This window comes from Opisthocomus hoazin, chromosome W, assembly GCF_030867145.1.
Source record: "Opisthocomus hoazin isolate bOpiHoa1 chromosome W, bOpiHoa1.hap1, whole genome shotgun sequence".
Classification (NCBI taxonomy): domain Eukaryota; kingdom Metazoa; phylum Chordata; class Aves; order Opisthocomiformes; family Opisthocomidae; genus Opisthocomus; species Opisthocomus hoazin.
The window spans coordinates 29,379,367-29,404,497 of record NC_134453.1 but is presented as its reverse complement, the minus strand read 5'-3'; the positions used below and the strand labels follow the sequence as shown (position 1 = coordinate 29,404,497).

At 44.0% G+C, this 25,131-nt stretch overlaps 1 pseudogene; it reads left to right on the top strand.

The window, feature by feature from the left end:
- The window catches only part of LOC142365479 (integrin alpha-2-like), a 118,291-nt pseudogene that overhangs the window by 41,699 nt on the left and 51,461 nt on the right, over positions 1 to 25,131 (top strand).

Here is a 25,131-nt window from a genome sequence, read left to right as displayed (position 1 = left end):
CTGAAAAACTTCGCTCGAGGCTTTTGCTAATTAGTTGTTTGCCATTTGATTTTGGCGAATCTGTTCAACACCTAACAGTATTCCCAAAACATTTCTAATAAATGCTCTTCTGACAGTTTTCTGCATTGTTTTGTTGACTTTCACACTGGATGGTTGCTATTGCTCATGTTGTCGTCTTTGTCAGCAAAACCATCTTATTTGTCTGATGCTTGACTGACTATTTTTTATTCAGACCTGTGGTAGGTGTTTTCAGAATATCTGTATTAACAATCCTGAAGCCTCCAGCACTTTTGAACAGCCTCACAATCAATCATGGATGTCTGGATATGCAAAGTAAATTAATACCTGCTATCCATCAGAGAAAACAGAACATGGCCTTTTTACTAGATAAATTGCAATCAAAAAAATAGAGAGGAAGGACCGTCCTCTTCAACAGCAGCTCATATTCAGATCATCCTGCAGCAACAGGAAACTACCCTAAGGCAATTTCAAAGTAGATAGAGGTGCTGGAAGCGGTACTGCTGGCAACTGACAATGGTCTTTGTGACTGTGGAATTAGACACAAAATATGAAAGAAAAGAAAAATGGAAGAATTTTTTTTTCATGTTTTGAAAACTGAATAAATTGGAAGACTAACCTTACAACTTTCAGACTTTGTCAAATGTCAAGTTTAAAATTATTTAAAGTTAAATAATATATTAAGTTAAGAATAATGAGAGAATTATTTTTATTTTTTTAAAAAGAACCTGGATTTGTGCAACTTGTCTGTGTTGTTGCAAATTATACTTTTCTAGCCATTTTTAATAAATAACTTGTCTGGTATTCTAAAATTTTAAGCACAGCATGATAACTGAGGTTAAAGATTAGAATGATATTTGCCAGAGAGTTGAATTTAAGCTAGTGTAAATGTGATTATTATAATCATATATTATAAAGATCTCCAATCTTTCTTCATTGGCACTGGAGAGGTCAGGAGTTTAGCATTTGGACACATGTTTTTTGTGTTAGTTTAGTTAGGAAATTGCATTTCTGTTTCAAAGAATTATGTCCAGTTACATAGTTTCCATTCTCTCTGCATAAGAACTGGTGATTCAAAACTGGAAACTGTATTTTTCAATGTATTGTGAAATTTTCAGAACAGTCAGATGAGGACAGTGAGAGCATTTAAGCTTCATACATATGGTTATATTTGCTGTTAGTGCTTTGCATAGCATGCTTTAATTTTGCTGTGTAATGCTTGCCAAGACTCTGAGATATAATGCAAACTGAATGGGAAATACAGTAGTGAAGGAATTCAGGGTTGAGCAGTCCAAGAGGAACGTACTGGAAAACAAAACCAAAAAGCAGTGTGCATAGATACTGCTCCTATGTCTAATCTGATTAATCTGATGCAATCATAGTTGTGGTTTTGCTCTTTGTTGTTTTTATTTTTCCTTTTTTTTAAAGGAAATTTTGCATCAACAAGAACTCTTAGAAGGTCCACAGGGGTCAGAAAACTCTAGCTTTTGGATCAGCAATTGCAACACTTGAAAAGATTGATTTGGATGACTTTAATGATGTTGTAATAGGTGTACCACTGGAAAACCAAAACTCTGGAGCAATTTACATTTACAACAGATTTCAAAATACTATAATTACCAAATATTCTCAGGTAAATAACTTCATTGCATGATGTTGTACTCAGTGCCTTTAGATCTGCTAGAGGAAAACAGAAGGATTTTCTATCTGTTTATTGGCTACTATTTCATCCTTTTAAAGGAGTAATGTTCTTCTCATGGCTTATTTCAAGTTTTGTGCCTCTCCTTACTTCAGCTGTCAGCATGAATATAGCTGAAGTGCATGGAGGAAAAGGACTCAGAGAAGGCTCTGTCTGAGCCTCTTACAATTTTTGGTGCCTGTATATAAAGTCAGTTGATTTCCTATACATTTTTGACACCCATTATTCATGTTTTTAGGGCTGATATACAACAATGAACACTGGATAAATCCCAGCTCTGTAAATTATAAATATGTGGTATTAAAGGAAAATACTTTCAAGGGTCTTTGTGTATCCCATATGCTAATATAATGGTAATTTTAATGTCACTTTCCATGCAGACTTTCTGGTTGCAGAAAGTATTTGTTAGAAGTTCTGTTAAGCTTCCTATTCTTTGAGTTGCTCAACGTGAGATGTAAAAGGTTTCCAATAAGTACTAGCTGGCATACACCAGTCAGTTAATTGATCTGCTCCTGTCGTAGTTTAACCTGGCAACTGGCAACTAAGCACTAGACAGCCGCTCGCTCACCCCTCTCTTTCCTCCCCAGTGGGATGGGAAGGAGAAAGGTAAAACTCATGGGTTGAGATAAAGACAGTTTAATAAGACAACAAAGGAAATACTACTACTACTAATGATAATAATAATAATGACAATAATGAATATGTAAACCAAACTATATACAATACAATTTTCTCACCATCCAATGACCAATCCGCAGCCAGTCCCCGAGCAGTGATTGCGGGACACCAAACTTGTGAATTTTTGAGAATTTCACAAAACTCCCCTAAAAAAACAAACTCCTGGAAAAGTTCAGACTCCTGCACAAGAGAGTATTTGAACTCATGGACACAAGAGTGAAAGATTCCTGCCCCCCAGCCAACCCTCATTCATAAACTGAGAATGACGTCTATGGTATGGAATATTTACATTGGCCAGCTTGGGCTAGCTGTCTGGCTATGCTCCCTCCCAGCTCCTGCACACCTGCTCATAAGCTGAATATGAGAAACTGGAAAAAGTCCTTGATTTCTTAGCAACAACTGAAAACATCAGCGTTATCAACATTCTTCTCCTACTAAATCCAAAACAGCAGCTACTGAGAGGAATATTAACCTTATCCCAGCCGAAACCAGGAGAACTCCCAAGACAGAAAAATAGTCCGTTGTCTGCTCCAATAGGGGAGGAAAAAGTGCTTAAAAGCATCTGAGAAAACATCCACAAATGCATTTTGTTTAAACAGTGCATTGTGTATACAGGGACTATCAGTGAAAATCCATTGCTTAGGCTGCTATCTACAGAGTTAAGCACTCTTGTGGCAAACTCAGTAATTAAATGCTTTTCCAGAAAACTTTAGGATCAGATTCTGTTTTTGGACAACAATTCCAATTCTTTAGAAGATCAGTAGATGGCCATAGAGATTTAGATGATGATGACATGACTGACGTATCAGTTGGTGCTGATGGAAATGTGGTTCTGCTATGGTTGGTAAACTCTTTTAGAAGGGAAGCACTTAATGATTCAAATGCAAGTTGAGCATTTAGTTTATTAAACAGCAAAACAAACCAACCTCTTTCATTCTATGTGTTCAGAGCCTTCATCGCTGCTATCATAGCTAGCTGAAAAACAGCATTAGAGTAAATCTCTTTTAAGTATGTATCATCAAACCGTCGAAAGCCAAGCCAGCTTTGGGGACAAAGCCAGGGCACGTGGGGGGTGGTGTGGTGGTGGTGGGACCCGGGCAGGGACGGGGAGGGCTAGAAGACACCCCTGCCCACTGCCACTGTGCAGGCACGTGGTCAAGAGGGAAGGGGCAGCAGCAGGGAGTGGGGCTTGCTTGAGAGTATTTGTAACAGTAGGTTGTACTCCAATTGCCATAGTATAATTTTGATAGCTGAACCTGAGACAGATGAAACCACTTCCCACACAACCTGCGTGACCTTTACTATCTGGTAGGCTGATCTGAGGGAGAGACTTGTCCTGCAGGGTAAGGACAGAGAGCAGTGAAAGAGAGTTGGCACCTATTTCTGGCAAGAAACCCATCTTTTCTGGCATGTGGCCTTTGCCAAAGCAATCTGAGTGCTTTCACAAAACAAAGAAGAAAGGCTTCACAAGAACCCAAATCTTGTGCCTTCCTAAGTACTGTGTATTTTCCACTATTTCCTTGAGGAGCTAAATTAAGAAGCAGCTTGCTTTCCTATCTGTCACCTGTCTTCTCACCTGAGGCTCCCCATTGTAACAAGAAAAGAAAAAAATCACTGAATTTCTACTTCATAATAAAACAAGATTATTAAAAGTGAATGGTCAATTTGGAACTTTGATCCACAATAAAACTGCTGCTGCTGCTGATGGGAGTTACATTAAAGAAAATTATGCTCCTTGGAGTACCAGCATTTATTTAGATTTGACTAATGAAGATGCTCATTTTTCTTTCACTCCATCATTTGGTCTGATTAATGAGTTTCACTTTTTATTTTAGTGTTTGTTTTTACATGCAGGGTTCCTTTGAAACTCTTCTTCAAAATCTTAATTACATGAAAGTTGTTTTTCTAAAAAATAAGAGTATTAATTAAAATGAAGAATTACCCTTCTTCGCCTTCCCAGAGGAGCTCAGTAACTTCCCTAAAGGAGCAGAAGCAGCTTACTTATTGGGAAAACAGGACAAGGGCTTCATTCTCTGTTGTCTTAAGGGAAGGATTAGAGCATTAATTTGACATGATAAATTATTTATTGTCATTACTGTATCAAAAATTTCAGCTACATGCAAATAAAAATAATTTTACCAGTGCCATAAAAAATGTTTGCATTGGGAAAAAAACAAAAAAAAATCAATGTTACATTCATATATAGTAGTAGAAAACAGCATCTAAGTTACCCAGTGCTCTTGAAAATCACACGTAACCTTTTAAAAATATTTTTCAGGTCACAAAACATTGTAAATGTGTCCATAATTGCCTCCTTTAAACCTGAGAAAATCAGTCTGCTGAACAAGAACACAGAAATAACTGTCAAAATATATTTTCAGGCTACATTTAGACCCGCTAAGATAAATAATCAAGTGGGTAAGAGTATTTCAATGGCTTGTTTTATATTAGTTGCTTCAAAAGTCCATTATTCAAATGAATAGTGGAAATTCTAAAGAAATATTGGACTGAATATCAAGAAAGGCAATATCAGTATAGAACTTAAGTGCTTGGAAAGTGTTTTTAAGACCTACTTTCATCATTAGCTCCATAATCTTTGAAAAGTGAGGAATTAACAGTATAAAGGAGAGCTGTATCCTCACTGTTCAACAAACTCCAGAAAACGTCGTTAGTGAGAAGCTGATTTTTTTCAACCTTTGCTCACCAAGTTCTGTTGTTTTCCTTCAGCTGATATCACTCAGATATGGCAAGAGACTTTAGGAAGGGTAACTGGGTATCTCTGGAGGATGCTACTCGTGGGGACAGAGGCTTTGTGAGCTGCTGGTTTCAACAGCAGACTGGAGACTTTTTAAAAAAAAACAACTATAGACTCAGTGCAGATGTCAGTGGGGAGAAGCTCTTAATTTCAGAGGACAGGAAGGCACTAAATATTTCTGAGACCAGCACTGACCTTTCATGAAGCTATTTAAATATACACGTCATGGATAACACTAGTTGGACTACTTCAGTGCTATGTATAGTGCCTTTAGGAACTCATGTTAGCTATAAAATAACGGTGAACTTCCACAGTGTATTAGCTGTAACAAGAAGAGAAGACAACAGAAATTATTATGTGATTGATGAGAAGATGCAGGTTCTTTATAGTCTCTTCAGAGTTCCAGGATATGGTTGCAAGGCTCCTAGAGTAATCCTGGCCCTGCTGACTGGCTTCTTGCCTCAGCTGCAGGCTCAGACATCTGCAGTGGAGACTGGATTGATTGCCATTTCATGTACTCTCTGTGGATGAGAACTTACGTCAGGATTTAAACCTATTTGGCTGCTTTGGAAAACATGAGAAAATTTTATCATTTTGAGACTGCTCTGTGTTTAGCAAGCTATGAAGAAAGTAAAATATTTAGTGTGGTTTGGAAAGCCTTATCATTCTGTAATGTTGAGTGTAGTAATGAGATCATGGGCAATCAGATTCACCAAAAAATGTACTGTTGTTCTTCTTGTAGCTGTAAAGTACATTGCAACATTGGATGCAGATCTCCAGTCCTCTAGAGTGACTTCTAGAGAACTGTTCAAAGAAAACAGTGAAAGCTACATTCAGAGGGATCTTGTGGTACATCATGAGGAGAATTGTGTTCATGACATCTTCAGTGTACAGATAAGTGCAATTGCAAGCAGCCTTATATGACAAAAATGATCAGAGGAAGACGCTGATGAATTTTACGTCTATAAGATTAATTTCGTGCATGGTGTAATCAATGATTTACATTTTTCAAATCCCCCACAACTGGAAAATACTGAGTAAGATTCTGATTTCAAAGACACTAATAACTGTCTAATTCAGCACAGCTTTTTAGGACAGAAGAGACCGCTCTTAATTATGTACTTCAGCTCTGACATAACACAGAGCCCATAGTCCACAGTTTCAATAGATTTTAATTTCCCTCTGAGTAGATTCTTCTGTAAGAACTAAGACTTATGTGGCAAATGTTTTATCTCAAACTAACAACATTTCAGGCAGACTTCTGGTGCATGCTAGCCCTAGGTATACACAAGTTGTGTTGGAAAAAAAAAAAGTCTCTATCTTTCTCTAGAACCAAAGACCAAGCACAACCCTGAGGGCTGCCATATGCCCCCTGCATGATGGTAGGTCAGGTAGTTAAAGTCAGAGAACTTTGATTCCTGCTTTGCTTTGCAATGCAAATTTTTTTGATTTGTTGATCACGTTTAGTGCCATTGTGGAGCCATGAACTATAGGGCTAGAAGAGTATCCATACAGTACTAAGAAACAGAGGAGATGTGAGGTATATTGTATTTTAGTGTTGCTCAGGTCAGGCTGCGCTCTGTGATGATGAGGCAGACTGGAATAGGAATTTGACTTCTGCATCTAGGTGAGAACAAAAGTCACCTGCTGGTGGCTTTTGAGGACCAACTTCTGCAGCTGCAGAAAATCTGCATGTTCCTTAGCCCTAGAAGTGACTGTGACGAATAGACTCTCCAGGAATCCTAGGAAAAGGAGTTTTATCATGGAAATAGTGCTAAAAGCTGTTTAGCAAGAGGAGCCCACACTAGGCAATCTCATAAAATTATTTTGGTAAAGAAATGAAGCTTTGCATTGTTATCGCTTGTTTACAGCAAGTATGATTTTACTATTTGTTATCAATTTACAATAGAATTACCAATTTTACCCTATTTGCTGTGCTGGCAGCTATCATCAGAACATGTGTTTTACAGGAACCTTCCAATGCAGTGAATTCCCTTAGTTTGCGCATTGACATTGGCCTTGAAAATCATATAATCATTAAGGTTGGAAAAGACCTCTAAGATCATCAAGTCCAACTGTCAACCCAACACCACCATTTCTACTAAACTATGTCCCAAAATGCCATGTCTACACATTTTTTGAACACCTCCAGGGATGGTGATTCCACCACTTCCCTGGCAGCCTGTTCCAATGCTTGAACACTCTTTCAGTAAAGAAATTTTTCCTAATATCCAATCTAATCCTGGCTCCAGCCCTGTCCTTGATATATATTCTCCTGCATCTGTGGCCTATAGTATAAGTATACAGACTTATTATTGTAAAACACCTGGCTATACACACATGCATAGCATGTGGCCCCTGCAAACACCAAAGAGGTATATGCAAGTGAAAACTCATGTTCTAGTTAAGTCACCGGGCTGAAAGAAGGCACCTGGGGGAGGAAGGTTGTCCCCTAGTTCCTTTTATACCTTTGTCTGTATTGCATAGACTTGCTCACATATATACACGCACGAGCCACCATGGCGTAACAAACATGTTGGTTGAGCCATGTCACTGTTCATATGAACTTCTAGTTGACGGCAGAGATTAAGTAATTTAAGTTAGTTTAGCCTACAATAGAAGAGTAAATAAAAGAGAGATTGATACTCTTAGATCATATTTATTGTGGGTTAACAAAACCCTGTCTGTACCATTCTTGTAAACCAGTTGACATATAGTAACATTACTCAGTGTTAACTTGTTCATGTGTCAGTGTTTTTAATACACTTTGGAGGGATTTTCTTATCTGCAAAACAAGAACGGGCTTCCCCTCAAAGTTGTTTTAGACTACCGTCTGTAGATAATTTTAAAGTTGAGCACTGTTATTCAGGAAATGTTTTTGTTTTTCATAGATTCCTTTTATTAAAGATTGTGGTGAAGATGAACTTTGAGTCTGTGATCTCGTTTTGAACGTTCAGCAGAAAGCAGATGATGGGTAAGTGGAATTGTTGGGGTCGGGCGTTAGTTTTCATCATAGGATCATAGACTGGAAAAGACCTCTAAGATCATCAAGTCCAACTGTCAACCCAACACCACCATGCCTACTAAATCATGACCCGAAGTGCCACATCTACACATTTTTTAAACACCTCCAGGGATGGGGACTCCACCACTTCCCTGGGCAGCCTATTCCAATGTCTGACCACTCTTTCAGTAAAGAAATTTTTCCTAATATCCAATCCAAACCTCCCCTGAAGCAACCTGAGGCCATTGCCTCTCATCCTATCGCTAGTTACCTAGGAGAAGAGACCACCACCTGCCTCACTACAACCTCCTTTCTGGTAGTTGTAGAGAGCAATAAGGGCCCCCTCAGCCTCCTCTTCTCCAGACTAAACAGCCCCAGCTCCATCAGTTGCTCCTCCTAAGACTTGTTCTCTAGACCCCTCACCAGCCTCATTGCCCTCCTCTGGACATGCTCCAGCAACTCACTGTCTTTCTTGTAGTGAGGGGCCCAAAAATAAACACAGTACTCCAGGTGAGGCCACACCAGTGCTGAGAACAGGGGGACAATCACCTTCCCACTCCTGCTGGCCACACTATTCCTGATACAAGCCAGGATGCTGTTGGCCTTCTCGGTCACCTGGGCACACTGCTGGCTCATGTTCAGCCAGCTGTCGACCAACACCCCAAGATCATTTTCCGCCGAGCAGCTCTCCAACCACTCCTCCCCAAGCCTGTAGCATTGCATGGTGTTGTTGTGACCCAAGTGCAGGACCCAGCATTTGGCCTTGTTGAACCTCATACAGTTGGCCTCAGCCCATCGATGCAGCCTGTCCAGATCCCTCTGCAGAGACTTCCTACCCTCAAGCAGATCGACACTCCCGCCCAGCTTGGTGTCAGCTGCAAAATTCCTGAGGGAGCACTCAATCCCCTCATCCAGATCCTTGATAAAGATGTTAAACAAGACTGGACCCAAAATGGAGCCCTGGGAAACACCACTCGTGACTGGCCGCCAGCATGATTTAACTCCATTCACCACCACTCTCTGCGCTCGGCCATCCAGCCAGTTCTTTATCCAGCGAAGAGTACACCTATCCAAACCATGGGCAGCTAGTTTCTCCAGGAGGATGCTGTGGGGAACAGTGTCAAAGGCCTTACTGAAGTCCAGGTAGACAACATCCACAGCCTTTCCCTTGTCCACTAGGCCAGTCACCTGGTCATAGAAGGAGATCAGGTTGTTCAAGCAGGACCTGCCTTTCATAAATCCATGCTGGCTGGGCCTGATCCCCTGGTTGTCCTTCACATGCCCAGTGAGTGCACTCAGGATGAATTGCTCCATAATCTTCCCCGTGTAGAAATTATTAGTAAAATTAAGGTTTACATCTGAAAATTAAGGTTTATATGAACAACATAGCAGTGTTCACCCATTGAGGAAAAGCATGAAATCAAAAGGAGCTCTGAGGATGGGACACAGCTGCAGCAGGCATGCGAGGAATCCACTAACACAGCAACTCCCTGCAATGTACCATAGAGGATGGAGCGGAGTGGAGACTCCGTGGCCATGCTCCGTGATGATAAAGCGGGAAGAGATGGTCCTCTGGAACTGATAAGCAGCTCATCTGGCCCCCTGAGCCAACAGGTTTTCAAAACCTTGCCAAAGTGCTATCCTCGCGTGAACTTTGCTCGTTTTAATATCATTTTAATACCAAAACACACCTCCATCCCGAAGGCTACCCGCCTCCGAGGTGCGACCACCCCTCTTTGAGTCTGCCCCCTCGATTTTTCGTAAACTATACCTTTAAACGTGAAGTGAGAGAATTTTACACCAATCATGATAAAAGGTATGTATGACTACAGTCACTCAAACTCCACCTTAAATGTAGAAAGGATATAAAAATAGCCAGGGAAATGGGGGATTTTCGGAGAAGAAGATAACACCGTGAGCAAGTCAAGGGAAACTCCATCTCAGACTTCCTCTGACAACCGGGATTGGCCAACAGGCTGAGCCTTGCTTCTCCCACCCTTGGGACGCCTTGGGTGAGACTTAGATTAAGCGCTTTTCTCGGGAATCTTAGAAATCTCTCTAGAGAGTTACTCCCTAGTTTTTATAGCCAGGCTGTATTATTTATAACCTTTTCACGCATTTTATACTTCATAACATCATAGTTGCATGTGCTTTCTTGCAGACAGTCACTGTCACCGGCAATTCAAAAAACCTATATATCTGTTGCAGAAATAAAACTGCACTGTTTAAGTAGCCAGTTGTCACAGTTTCTCACTGAACATGACCGAACCCTAGAGTGCGGCTGTGCTAGTTCATGAGCACGACTGGACTGAAGGTGCAGACCGCTATTAGTGTATCCAGAATCGTGGTAGTTTAATATACATATTAAACGTGACTGGACTGGTAGTGGCAAATTGGATATCACTCAGAATTTAAACCTAGCCGCACCTAGCCTCCCACTCTGGTGAGGAGAGTTAGAACGCAAGGGGGTTTATTTTCTGCCAAATTACTCCATCCCTTATAACGCAACAGAAAATTGGCATCACGGACAGGATTGCCATGGATAGACTGCTGCAAAAATATGGTTGTGCCCCTTCCCAAGCCAGGAAGGAGTGGGCCCAGAAGCTTTGGAAGGACGAAGAGAAAGTAGTAGAACATATTGAACATTGTCAGGCTTCACAAAAGCTCTGAACAGGTAAAGATAAAGGAGTGATTTGTGTGGTGTTAGGCGCCTGTTTATCTTGTGCACAAAAAGAAGCTAAGGAAGCCCCTGCTCCTACTCTGGTCTCTGCCATAGAACAGGCAGCTTTAAAATCAGAAAATGAGGTGCCAAAATCAGCATTAGCTTTCCAGAAGGAGACAGGAGAAAAATTAGAAACTCGGGTTAGTAAACTTACAAGCGAAAATGAGAAATTAGAAAACCAAGTTGATGAGCTCTTGGGGGAAAATAGAAATATAGAACATTGAAATGCTAGACTCAGGGGTGAGGCTCAGCAACTTAGGATGTTGTTGGAAAAGATGAATGCACTTTTGGATAAAATGCAGCCTTCTGCCCCGGTCCAGCATATTCATAGGTTAATGCGTTGCCCGAATTCAGGAATGCAGACTGAAAATTTTTGGTGTAATAGTGATGATGAGGAGGTCAGTGAAGTCGAAGGGACTTTTAAATCCCAAGTGATTCCCTTGTGACCTCTGGTTAAAACTGAAATTGCTGTTGATGATGATGATGAGATCCATACCACTGCATGTACCGTGCCGTGGACACCGACAGAGTTGGAAAGAATAAAAGAGAAATACTCGAGGCGACCAAGCGAGTCAGCTGTTGAATATGTGTGGCGAGTTTCTGCTGAGGGCGGAGATAGAATTATGTTCAGTGAGGATGAAGCGGGAGACACCTGGGGACCTGGAGTGTTTTTAACCACTGTGCCAGGAGATCATTGCTATTCCCTAACCAGTCGAGCAGCCTACTGGGCAGGCGGTATGGATCCGCAGGAAAGGGGAGAGCCGCTAGAGATTAGAGCTAAGGGTTACTCTGACCTGTCTGCAGCAGTACAAAAAGCAGCTTGTCTGCAAGCCATGTATGACCGGGAGGAGTTCTGAAAATCCCCGATGCTAGCTCCTATTGACCCAGACCGACTAGCCCCTCTCATCCGTGGTCTCCCCGATTGCCTTAAGCCATTTATGGTCGAAACTCGAAACCGCATACGGGAGCTTCGTGATAGCCCTAACCGTGGTCGGGGTCGGCCTGGCCATATACCCACCTGGAATGAATATGTACAGGAAATAGACAAGTACAGGCGCCAAATGGGCTGGGCTACCCTAACTGGTGAAAAACCCCCCGATCCTACCCAAAGGATTCTCCAGGTCCACATAAAAAACTCCAAATCTGATTGAATGCATACTCACAACCCTAAATCTGACGGGAGATTTAAACCTGATAAGGAGCGAAATGGGTTGTGGCATAAAGCCCTGGACATGGGGGTACCTCGACAGCTCCCGCACGGTGTCCCTACGGAAGATCTCCGTGCACTAGTCCAATCCTTAACTAGAAAAAATAATTCAGTTGGGGTAAAGTGTCCAACCGGAGAATCTCTCGGTTATGACAGTGTTGTGCCTTGTGCACCAGAATCTAACTTGATTGATTTGTCAGAGTCCCAGCAAAAAAACTCCCATCCCCGGGGAGGGCAGTGAGCCACCCTGCCCGGCGGATACTGGCGATTCAATAGCTCCCTGGTAAAGTCAATGAACCTATTATTGCCCTTCCCATTGGACCCCGAAAAATATTAACCGAATTTGTCATCGATACCGGGGCCCAAATGTCAGTAATCACTAATAACACAGCACAACTTTTGGGCATAAAACCCACCCAACGCAAAGTCAAATTTATGGGGATTGATGGTGTGATAAAAACATGCCCCACTGCAAAAATTACCCTCGGGTTACCAGGAGAACAGAGAATGACCAGGAAAGAAGTGTTAGTGGGTGCTGCACACACTAATCTTTTAGGATTTGATTTGCTGCATGGGTGAGTGTGGAAACTCCCCGATGGAACTGTGTGGAGCTTTGCAGGACATGAAAAGGGGTTAGGCACAGTGGCATGGAGTCTGCTAGAAACCTCCATACCGTTGCCCCCCTCTAAAATCACTAATGTTCGGCAATACCCGTTGCCAGCAGCAGCACTTACTGGTATTGACGGGGTGGTAGTAGAATTGGAAAAAAGAGGTATCACTGGAAGGACTCATTCACCATATAATTCACCAGTGTGGCCAGTAAATAAACCCACCGGACAATGGTGTTTCACCGTAGATTTGTGGGATATTTGGAGAACCACGGCCATGTGATGAGCCCTCCAGATACTCTGAGCCTGACTCTTGATAGCCTGTAAAGGAGCAGGCCTCAAGGTCACAGGCAAGGACGACTGCGGTCTGAAGCCTGTTACAACACTAAGAAATGAGGAACTGTCCTGGGTTTGGCCAGGATAGGGTTCATTTTCACCAGAATCCAGGAAGGGGCACAGCCGGGGGGGGGGGGGGCTGACCCCACCTGGCCAAACAGAGCCGTGTATTCCATACCATGTGCCGTCATGCTGGGTTCCGGTGGGGGGGGAGCTGGGCGGTGGGAACTCACTAGCGGCTCGGGAGCGCGGGCGCCGGTCCGGTCTGGGAGAACGGCTCTCTGGGTCGTGCATTTTTTTTTGTGTATTCCCCTTACTTGTATCGTTGTATTACTGTTCCCTTTGTTTGTTGTTCTGTTAAACTGCCCTTATCCCGACCCACCAGTTTCTGCCTGTTTCCATTCTCCTCCGCACCCCGGCGGGGGGAGGGGCGACCGCGTGGCGCTTTTGTTGATCAGCTGCAGCCAAACCAGAACAGGAACTAAAAGGCCTGCATTAACCGCAAGAAGCAAGACAGACAAAAATCTTGAGGAGGAGTTTGATGCGCATGGCTGATAACGTCACTTGAATCAGAGACTGAGAAGTACGAGTGAACTGCGCGTGGACAGTGCATGCATCCAATCACATTAGAGCTATCGCGTGGCAAGGAAGTAATTTGTCTATATAAACATGGGTTTGTAGCGCAATAAACTGGCTTTGTCTGATCATATTGATCGTATGACGAGTCCTTGATCCCGACGCGACAAGTGGCACCCGAACAGGGACCCTCAGATCAGCGCCGGATCGGAGAAAGCGGGAAGCCGACGACGGAGGATGCGGAAGCCGGCCGAAGGTGAGTGCTGCCCCGGCACTCAGGAGAAAAAGAGAAAAAAAAAAAAAAGGAGTGAAAAGGGGCCCCTAGCGCAGTTAAGGGAAAACCTGCCCTGATCAAGCAGGCGGCCGGGGAGGAGATGGGGTCCACACTGGCCCGAGAAGAGTCGGCAGTGGTGAAGCTCCTCCAACACATCCTTTCTACGAGAGGGTTACAATATGACTCATTTACCTTGAAGTCTCTGTTGCTTTGGACACAGAGAAATGATTTGATCCCCACAGTGAACGCTGCTTTTGAGGTGCAGACTTGGGACAAAATGCGCGAAAGACTGTGGGAAGAAGTTAGTAAGGGATCCAAGGAAGTGAGTAAATTCTCTACGGTGTGGAGACTGGTTCATGAGACACAGAAAGAAATGAGAGTCAAAAGGGGGGCTGCTGCATTGGCTTTCGCCGCGTTCACACCGTAAAGAGGGTCCGCTTCAGCTACGACCATGCTTTTTGTGGGTCCCAGTATTCCGCTTGCCCCAGTAAGCAAGAAAAAAGGAGGTCAGGGCACAACAGAAACCGCAAGTGAGAGCGTCACGGCAGGGTCGCCAAGCAAAGGAAAAGGGCTGCCGCCGGAATTCCTACCGACACCACCCGAAGCACTGCTACCACCATCATCGTCACCGATCGGCCAACCCGAGATGGAAGCACTGCCATCTCCAGGAACACCAGCGACGCAGACAGCAGAGGAAAGAGAACGAGCTCGAGAGTCGCAGGACAGTCAGATCGCAGAACTGATTACAAAATTGGAGAAGTTGCCTCCACCTGAACCGCCACTTCCTGACTCGGCCAACCCACTCCTGTCTCCTCCGAATTGCGCTGCACTGTGGGGGAGGGGGCTGGGAGAAATGGGGGGAGGGGAAGGGGGACCTGGGGCCAGGTGGAGGGGGATAGTTCGTGATGCGCTCGTGGAAGGGGTTCTACTCCCAACCGCATATCCGGCTATAATAGATAACCAAGGGGGTCACGTCTGGGAAGCGCTCGATTGGAAAAAAAGGAAGCGAAGGGAGCGGTAACGCAGTATGGTTTGAAATCTCCGTATACCCAGTCGGTTATCCAACATATCTTTTCAGCAACGTTGCTTACACCTTATGACATGCGAATGTTAGTGCGAATGCTTTTATCGCCATCACAGCAGTTGCAGTTTTTCCAGCACTGGCAGCAAAGCTGTGATGCTGTTGCTGCAACACCTAGACAGCAGGGTGATCCACTCTATGGGGTTCAGTCTCAAATGCTGTTGGGGGCGGGTCCGTTCGTGCGTCCTGAATGGCAAGCACAGTTTGCTCCAGAAGTGCTGCAACTGAGCCAGGATTTAGCATTTAAGGCGCTGATGGGAGTTCCCGATGAGAAAGCACGGCCAGCGTTCACAAACATCAAGCAGGGACCTGCTGAGTCGTTTGCGAAATTTATAGACCACTTACATAGTGCTATTATGGCCCATCCAGTTTTAGGAGAGGATATGAAGGCAAATTTCTTAGACCTGTTAGCCTTTGAAAATGCAAATGAAGAAACAAAAAGGGCTCTTAGTGCTTTGCCTCGAGGTGCGAATGCGGCAACAATGTTGGAAGCCGCAGAACGCATGTTAGAGCGAGACAAGGCTACGGTCATGGCTGCTGCCATAGGTGCAGCAGTGCGACCGCTGGTCGAAAAACAAAACGGGGGGAAACTGGAGAAAAGTTGTTTTAATTGCGGCAAGAAAGGTCATTTTCAGAGAGAATGCCGAAAAGTAGGGAAAGAAGTTCAAGGGAAAAGGAGAAGCAAGTGGTGTAGTAACTGTAAGCGGGATAACCATTACACAGCTGAATGCATAAAGTCGGGAAACAGATTGTTGAGCGCGGAGTGCCCTTGCGCGACAGCACAAGTCCAGGGTGCCTGGACTGCTGTGCCGCCGCCACCGCCGGCAGTGCAGGAGTGGATGTGGCAACAGCAGTAGGAGTCACGCTAACAACCCTGGAAGTTACAGTAGTAGACTCGGAAATGAATGGGCCTTTAGGACACGGTTTAAGTGCTTTGCTCCTAGGCAGGTCGTCAACGTCTAGATGAGGGATTTTTGTAGTCCCAGGAGTGATAGATGCGGATTATCAAGGGATTATAAAAATAATGGTCTATACGTTGTCTCCACCTGTTCACATCTCAAAGGGATCAGCAATCGCCCAATTGATACCCTTCAGAGCAGCTGTTCCCAGAGCACAGGCAATAGAAAGAGGAACAGGGAGTTTTGGATCAACCGGTGAGGCAAGTGTGCTATTGGCATTGGACATAAAAAAGGGGAAACCAGAGGAGTGCGTGCGAATATCTCATCCGGCAGGGGGCACTATTCAATTAAAGATGCTGGTAGATACAGGAGCAGATGTCAGCATTGTTCCGAAGAACTGGTGGCTTAAAGCATGGCCAATAATCCCAGCTAACATGGCCGTGGTAGGTGTTGGAGGATCACAACAAACGTTTATTAGCAAGGCACAAGTGAACTTCGAATTTAGAGATGGGTCAAGCATTACCACACGACCTTACGTGATAGCATTGCCTATTGCGTTGCTTGGTAGGGATGTATTGTCACAAATGGGGGTGAGAATCACCAATCAGGATTTTTAGGGGCGGTCATTGAGCAGCAGCCAGTCCTAAAACTGACCTGGACCACTTCCACACCAGTATGGGTGGATCAATGGCCGCTAAAAAGGGATAGGCTGCAAATTGTAAAAGAACTAGTAGCAGAGCAATTGAGAGCGGGACATATTGTTCCATCCACTAGTCCGTGGAATTCGCCAATATTCACAATCCAGAAAAAATCAGGGAAATGGAGGTTCCTACATGACCTGCGAGCAATTAATGCAGTAATTCAGGACATGGGGGCCTTACAACCAGGGCTTCCATCTCCAGTCATGATCCCAGAACATTGGGATTTGTTAATTGTTGATCTCAAAGACTGTCTCTTTACCATTCCTTTACATCCAGATGACGCCGAAAAATTTGTGTTTACAGTGCTGGCTATAAACAAAGGGGAACCAGAAAAAAGATATCAGTGGATAGTCTTACCGCAAGGGATGAAAAATTCACCAACCATGTGTCAGACATTCATTGCTTGGGCGTTACAGCCATTTAGGAAGAAGCATAAAGAGCTATTGATATATCATTATATGGATGACATACTAATAGCAGGGCCATCTGTTGACAAGGAAAATTTACTGCAGGACTTGAAACAAGAATTAGAACCCAGGGGTTTTAGGATAGCTCCAGAAAAGGTACAGCAAAAGGAACCATGGACATACCTTGGTTGGGTAATCACGGGAGCTGCAGTACGGCCACAAAAAACAGAATTAAAAACAGAAATAAAAACTTTAGCAGATGTCCAAAAACTCCTAGGGGATATACAATGGGTCAGAACAGTCTGTGGATTCACAAATGATGTCCTGGAGCCATTGATGCCATTGCTGGGAATGACATGCCAGGCAAACGACTCCAGGCGACTGAATAAGGAGCAGAAAAGAGCTTTACAGCACATTATGCAGAAGGTAAAAGACGGAATAGCGCTTAGGAAAATGCCAGGGGTTTCTTTACAGCTAATGATAATAAATTCTTCTCAGAGTCGTAGACATCCATTGGGACTGGTGGTTCAGATAGAAGAGTCAAAAGTTAGAGTGTTAGAGTGGATCTTTTCATCATTCCACCCAAAAACAACGGTCAGTACACGTCTAGAACTACTGACAGGATTGGTAATAAAGGGTAGACAGAGAATTATTGACTTGTCAGGGAAAGACCCAGAGACCATTTACATACCCATAGCACAGCAATATCTGCAATGGCTGATGATCATGGATGAACGGATGCAAATGGCACTGACGGGTTTTGCAGGGACAATCGCAAACCATTACCCATCAGAACGATGGTTGCCTTTGCTGCAATCGCAGGAGTTTGAAGAAACTCCCACACGGTCAGAAGTTCCAGTTCAGGGCATCACAATATTTACAGACGCAGGAAGAAAATCACGAAAGGGAGCGATCACATGGTGTTTGCAGGGTCAGTGGTATCATCAGATATTAAAAGGCAGTGCAGATGATTCTCTCCAGACTCTTGAGCTGAAGGCAGTGGTCTGGGCATTCCAACGATGGCAGGACGAACCAATCAATGTGGTTTCAGATTCGCTATGTGTGGTAGGAGTTGCCTACCGCTTGGAAAGGGCCACGGTCAAACCAGTAAAAAATGCTATTCTGCATAAATTGCTGTTGCAATTAATGCATTTGCTGTCTCAGAGGCAACATCCTTATTTCATCACCCATATTCGAAGCCATCAGTTTCAACAAGGGCTAGCGACAGGTAACAATATAGCTGACCAATTAGTGGCAGTTGCTCAAATGGGAGCAGTAAATCTATTTGAGCAGGCACGATTATCTCATGAGTTTTTCCATCAGTCTGCGAAAATGTTAGCAAAACAGTTTAACATCTCAGTAGGAGATGCCAGAGGAATTGTCCAGTCATGCCCAGCTTGCCAAAAGGTAGGTTTTGGCCTTGGAATGGGAGTTAACCCCAGAGGTCTAAAAGCCTTGCAACTCTGGCAGATGGACGTGACACACGTTCCGGAATTTGGCCGCCAGGAATACGTTCATGTCTGTATCGATACCTTTTCGCACGCTGTTTGGGCAACTGCTCAAACTGGAGAAACTGCACGCCATGTTATCAAACACATGTGTGGCGCCATTGCAGCGTTAGGGATCCCACAAGGGATAAAAACAGACAATGGTCCTGCTTATATCTCGAAGACTTTTGCAAGGTTCTGTCAACAATGGGGGATTCAGAGAACAACAGGGATACCTCATTCCCCTACGGGACAAGCAATAGTGGAACGTGCACACAGCACATTGAAAGCGCTGTTGCAAAAACAAAAAGGGGGAGAAATAGGCAGTCCGGCAGAACGTATTGCAAAAGCGCTTTATGTATTGAATTACTTGCGCCTCACGGAGGGTCGGATCTCTCCACCGATCATAGTACACCAATTATCATCAGACACTAATCCACAGCAGTCTAGTCCAGTGAAGGTTAGGTATCAGGATCTAATCACAGGAGAATGGAAGGAGCCTGTAGAGGTAAAATTAACTGACAGAGGTTATGTTTGTGTCCTTGCAGAGAATGGTCCAATTTGGGTGCCAGCAAGGTGGGTAAAGCCTTGGATAGAGGAAAGGACCCAGAAACGAGATGAGCCTACGAAGGTTCAAGGTGAGAGTCCAGAAGCAACTCCACCCATGGTTGACGATGCTACATAAGGATAACAAAATTGACTTAGGTGCAATTGGTGAGGTGGAGCTTAGAAACCCATGGCAAATACTGAGTCAGGTCCCAGACACAAGGGCCTGAATGGAAACCAGAACGAGAGGAACAGTTGAGTTGTGTGATACATGGGCATGCATGTAGACCATGGATAAAGTTAAAGTGTCTCATCTGTTACAAAGAACATTGGAGAGTGTCCAGAATAAGAGACAGGTTTGAAAACTGGTTATGCACAACATGTCAACATAATGTAAATACCTTTTAGTATATTCAATGGGTAGAACAATTTATGCAACAACCCTTAGCCCCGCGGGAACCTGCGGAGCTAAGAGAACAGGCTTTTGCTGAATGGCTAATGTTAGTAGAGAATTTAGAGCAGAAAATAATTGCTGTATTGCTTTTTAACCTTATAAAGCTATGTAATTGATATCATATAATTTTTAATAATCGTATTATAGGTAAAGAGTGTGGAGCTGGAATTTTGATCCCCAGGTCTTGGCAACTACTACTCGACGAGTGGGAAACCCAAAAACAGCGATGGAGAGCGAAAAGAAGGGGATGCTGATAAGGGTAGCTTTTGGATTGATGCTGATGGGAAACGGCCAAGTATCGTCTTTGACCAACATCAATCCTCAGCCAAATATGTGGTTGACATTTGCTAATCAAACAAACCAAACGTCGTTTTGTATATCAATGCAATCGGTAACTGATCCTTTTAGAATGTGTCTAATTGGAACACCTTATTGGGATCCTAATGATTGGAAAGGATAGGTATAGAATGAAATAGGGCTAAACGACACGGTACTGGCAAAGATGCAAAGCTGGGAAAATGCACTAGGCAGGAGTTGGCCAGGAGTACCGTTGGGAGGATTTGCCGCGATCCTGGTAATCAGTTATCTAAATGTGTCATTACCTTGGGACCCCCAAGAAACTGACCTATTGGACTCCATGAATGGAAACGATTCATGTTTCCACCTTGGGAATTATAAACAAGGGATAAACAGGTTTAGGCAGCACAATTTAACAGGTTGGACAAACATAACAAGTAAGAATAAATATTATGATTATGCGAAAGGTGAAGTGGAATATGATTTTATGAAAAGTGGAGGAGATTTTTGTAATAGCTTGGCTGGTTCCGAGTATCAAGTTAGTACTCTAGCGGCATGGACTAATAATTCGGCAAAAGCCATTCCTCCGGGATATTTTTTGATTTGCGGGGATAAAGCTTGGCATGGGATACCTGTGAGGGCATATGGAGGTCCATGTTATTTTGGGAAGCTAATCATGTTTGCACCTCCAATGAATGTCTTGAAAAATCACACAAGAGCAAAGAGAGTGTTAAGAAAATTAACACCCCACTGTGATGGAAATCTAACTTTATATGAGAGGGCCGAAAGGGTTGTGTTGGCACTCATTACCTTGGGAAGCAGCTTCAAAAGCATTAACCGACATAGGAAAGCTCGCATGTTTAGTTGCAAAAGAAATGAATATAATGTCGAAAATAATATCTGAGTTAACAGAAGATTTAGACAGCTTAAGGCATGCAGTTTTACAAAATAGAGCAGCAATAGATTTTTTGCTATTAGCGCATGGTCACGGTTGTGAAGATTTTGAGGGAATGTGTTGCGTGAACCTGAGTGATCACTCACAGTCCATCCATAAGCAATTGGCAGACTTGCGAAAAAATCTGAACGCTATACAGGTAGAGTCTGGCCTTACGGATTGGCTGAGGCATCTTGGGATCTCAGGATGGCTTGCAGACCTGGTACGCCAAGGGATAACAATGTTAATTATGGTGGTTGTTATGCTGTTAATGTTTAGTTGTGCTTTACAATGCATAAAGAAGTTAATGGCAAAAATGATGCAGGGTATCTGGATGGCTCAAAAACAAAAAGGGGGATTTGTGGGATATTTGAAGAACCACGGCCATGTGATGAGCCCTCCAGATACTCTGAGCCTGACTCTTGACAGCCTATAAAGGAGCAGGCCTCAAGGACATAGGCAAGGACGACTGCGGTCTGAAGCCTGTTACAACACGAAGAAATGAGGAACTAAAAGGCCTGCATTAACCGCAAGAAGCAAGACAGACAAAAATCTTGAGGAGGAGTTTGATGCGCGTGGCTGATAACGTCACACAAATCAGAGACTGAGAAGTACGAGTGAACGGCGCGTGGACAGTGCATGCATCCAATCACATTAGAGCTATCGCGTGGCAAGGAAGTAATTTGTCTATATAAACACAGGTTTGTAGCGCAATAAACTGGCTTTGTCTGATCATATTGATCGTATGACGAGTCCTTGATCCCGATGCGACATAGATTATTGACGCCTAAATGCCAATACTGCACCCCTAACTGCCGCAGTTCCGAATATTGCTGAAGTGGTGACAATAATACAAGGAGCTGCCCATTCCTTTACGGCTGCCTTAGATGTTAAAGACATGTTTTTCATGATTCCCCTCCGTGAGCAGGACAAAGCACAGTTTGCATTCACTTGGAAAGGCATCCAATATACTTTTAACCAACTTCCACAGGGGTATAAACTGGAGATAATAATATCTGGAGATATTCAAGACCTGCCTGGACAAGGTCCTCTGCAGCCTGCTGTAGGTGACCCTGCTTCTGCAGGAGGGTTGGACTAGATGACCCACAGAGGTCCCTTCCAATCCCTACCATTCTGTGATTCTGTGATAAACATTCCCCCACCATCGCTCACAATGCTTTGGCTAAGGTTTTAGCAGAGATCCCTGTTTCTCCTGGATGTACAGTATACCAGTACATTGATGATATCCTGATAGGGGGAGAGGATCAAGAGAGTGTAAAAGACACCATGGAAAAGATCCGGACAACACTGCTTGAATTGGGACTGGAAATTCCAGACTCAAAGTGTCAGGGACCTGCACAGGAAGTTAAATTCCTGGGGGTCTGGTTGATTAAAGGAGCTGCTTCTGTCCCTCAGGATACTCTGAAATAAATAGAAGGACAAAATCCATCCAATGTGGAGGACCTGCAGCAAATTCTAGGAACTCTAAGTTACCGGCACAAACATATTCCTGGCTTCTCCATTATTGCTCGTCCTCTTTATAATTTGCCATTAACTGCTTCTTCCTGGATTATGGGAGGTTTGTTCCGCACTCCTTCCCTACCTTCCAGCACTGGGGGATGAATACCCTGGGAATAACCAGTCTGACTATTAAAGAATGAGGCAAAGAAGGCATTAAGTACCTTGTTGACAATATTCCCCCTCGCATCCAATAAGGGATGGAGACTCTCCTTGGCCCTCTTTTTGATGTTGATGTATTTGTAAAAACATTTTTTGTTGTCCCTTACAACAGTGGCCAGCCTGAGTTCTAGCTGGGATTTTGTCTTTCGAATTTCCTCTCTGCATGACCTAATGAGACCCCTGTACTCCTCTTGAGTCGCCTGCCCTTTCTTCCATAGGTGGTATGTTGGGGTTGATGTAGCTTGAGAGTTAGCGTGACTAGGCCGCTTAAGCAAAACAGCATAACTGAACAGGCCGCTGGAAAAGGCAGCTAAGAATAGCCACTGAGAAAGTTCTCATAGTGCACATGATGTGGGTTAGCAAAAACAAGATGTGTTCAAGGACGTGGAGGCGGCCTGTTGCTATTGGCGTTAGTGCATAGTTACCAATCATAAGGGAATGTGGGGCATGTGAACAGCGCGTGATTTATGTCTGCAGTCTATCCGAATAAGCGTGATCGCATATACAGATATGGAAAATGTATATAACCACGGAGGCAGACCAATAAAGTGAACTGACTGTGCATTGCATCAATGTGTGAGAGTTGTTCCTGTCCCTGCATGGATGCTGAAACTCGGCAGTGGTAGACCCTCCTTTTTTTTTAAGTCCCAGCAAGAGCTCCCTGTTGAGCCAGGCCGGTTGTCTTCCCCACCGGTTCATCTTGCGGCACGTGGGGACAGCCTGCTCCTTTGCCTTTAAGACTTCCTCCTTGAAGAATGTCTAGCCTTCCTGGACCCCTTTGCCCTTCAGGACTCTTTCCCAGGGGACCCTCTCAACCAAGCGTCCTGAACAGGCCAAAGTCTGTCCTCTGGAAGTCCATGGTGGTGGTTTACTGGCCCCCCTCTTAACTTCACCTCGAACTGAGAACTCTATCATTTCATGGTCGCTAAGCCCAAGACAGCCTCTGACCATCACTTCTCTGTTAGTAAACAGCAGGTCAAGTGAGGCACCTCCTCTGGTAGGCTCACTTACCAGCTGTGTCAGGAAGTTATCTTCCACACACTCCAGGAACCTCCTAGACTGTTTCCTCTCTGCTGTGTTGCATTTCCAGCAGATGTCCAGTAAGTTATATCCCCCACAAGAACAAGGGCTAGCAATTGTGAGACTTCTGCCAGCCGCTTGTTGAAAACTTCATCTGCCTCTTCATCCTGGCTGGGTGGTCTGTAACAGACCCCCAGGAAGATGTCTGCCTTGTTGGCTTTCCCCCTCATCTTTACCCATAAGCATTCAACCTTGTCATCACAATCATTGAGCTCTACACAATTGAAGCAGTCCCTAACATACAGATCCACCCCACCGCCTCTCTTTCCTCGCCTATCCCTTCTGAAGAGTTTACAGCCATCCATCGCAGCACTCCAGTCATGAGAGTCATCCCACCACATTTCTGTGATGGCGACCAAGTCATAGCTGTCCTGCTGCACAATGGCTGCCAGCTCCTCCTGTTTGTTGCCCATGCTGCGTGCATTGGTGTAGATGCACTTGAGCTGGTCTTTCGATCTCACCCCTGACCCTGGCATGCCACACCTGGGCTCATCTCTAGTGAGCTAGGTTATGTCCCCTTCCGCCTTCAGTTGATTTTTAGGCTCGGGATGAATTTCTAGATGTCTTCCTAGTTCAACATCTACTTAGTAAAAGTTGAGGGGGAAGCAGTACCACTTCTGTCTAGTTATTTAACTAATCAAGGAAAAAGTGGTATAATAGGAACACAGATATCGAAGTAGGACTCTTGTCAGCTTAGACAAACCCAAGTTTTGGTACCTTAGGGATGAGGACATGGTGAGCATTCAGAAGGATCATGCCTGGCTGGCTGCCGATAGGAAAGGGAGTGTACTGGGAGAGCAATAACGGCTGGAGGAGCTGTCTCAGTCTCCCCCGTCAGGGAACAGTGAGTATTCTGCAGCAGGCTGTGTGACTGGGAAGCAGAAGTCAGCTGTTCAGGCAGCACATATTCCAAGTTCATAGGCAGAGATACGCATACAGCACACAGAGAGACAGGGTTGCCTTTTCATGGAGCTGCCATCCCAGTCCACCGCCTGCTCTCTTCCCACCAGTGTGGAGCCCTTGAAAATTCAGCAAAGTGACTCTGACAGTACATAATCAAGGTCTTGAATTTTGACACTAACTCCATTTGGTTTTAAGAAACACCATCACAAAGATTTTCATGTCAAAGGGTTTAGAAAACAGGGTTTAAGAACATAGAACGTAGGAAATGTCTTGCTGTGCTTGTTATTTGTTGGTGACTAGAGGCAATATTTTAATGATTCACAGCTGGTCTAGTACCACTGTTTACAACAATGCAATTTATTTTCCAACAGCAAACAGCAGGTTGTTGTCAATAGCAAAAACAGAAGAATAACATTCAATGGGAAACTGAGAAATGAAAATGAAAATGTGTATAGCACAGAATCCAGGCTACATTTTCAGACAACTTGTTTGTTGCTTCACTGTCTTCACTGATACGTGGTACCCATCCTCACTGTTTCTGTTACTGTGTCCTGGGTTGTGCTGGGATAGGGTTAATTTTCTCAGCAAGCTGGAAGGGGACACAGCCAGGACTGCTGACCCAAACTAGACAAACAACTGGGGTATTCAATACCATGTGACATCAGGGAGCTGGACAGGGGGAGGTTAATCATTGCTCAGGAGCACAATGGGCATCGAACAGTGATAAAATGGCACTGTGGAGTGCCTGCGCTTTATCTATTTTTATCAGTATTATTGTTGTTACT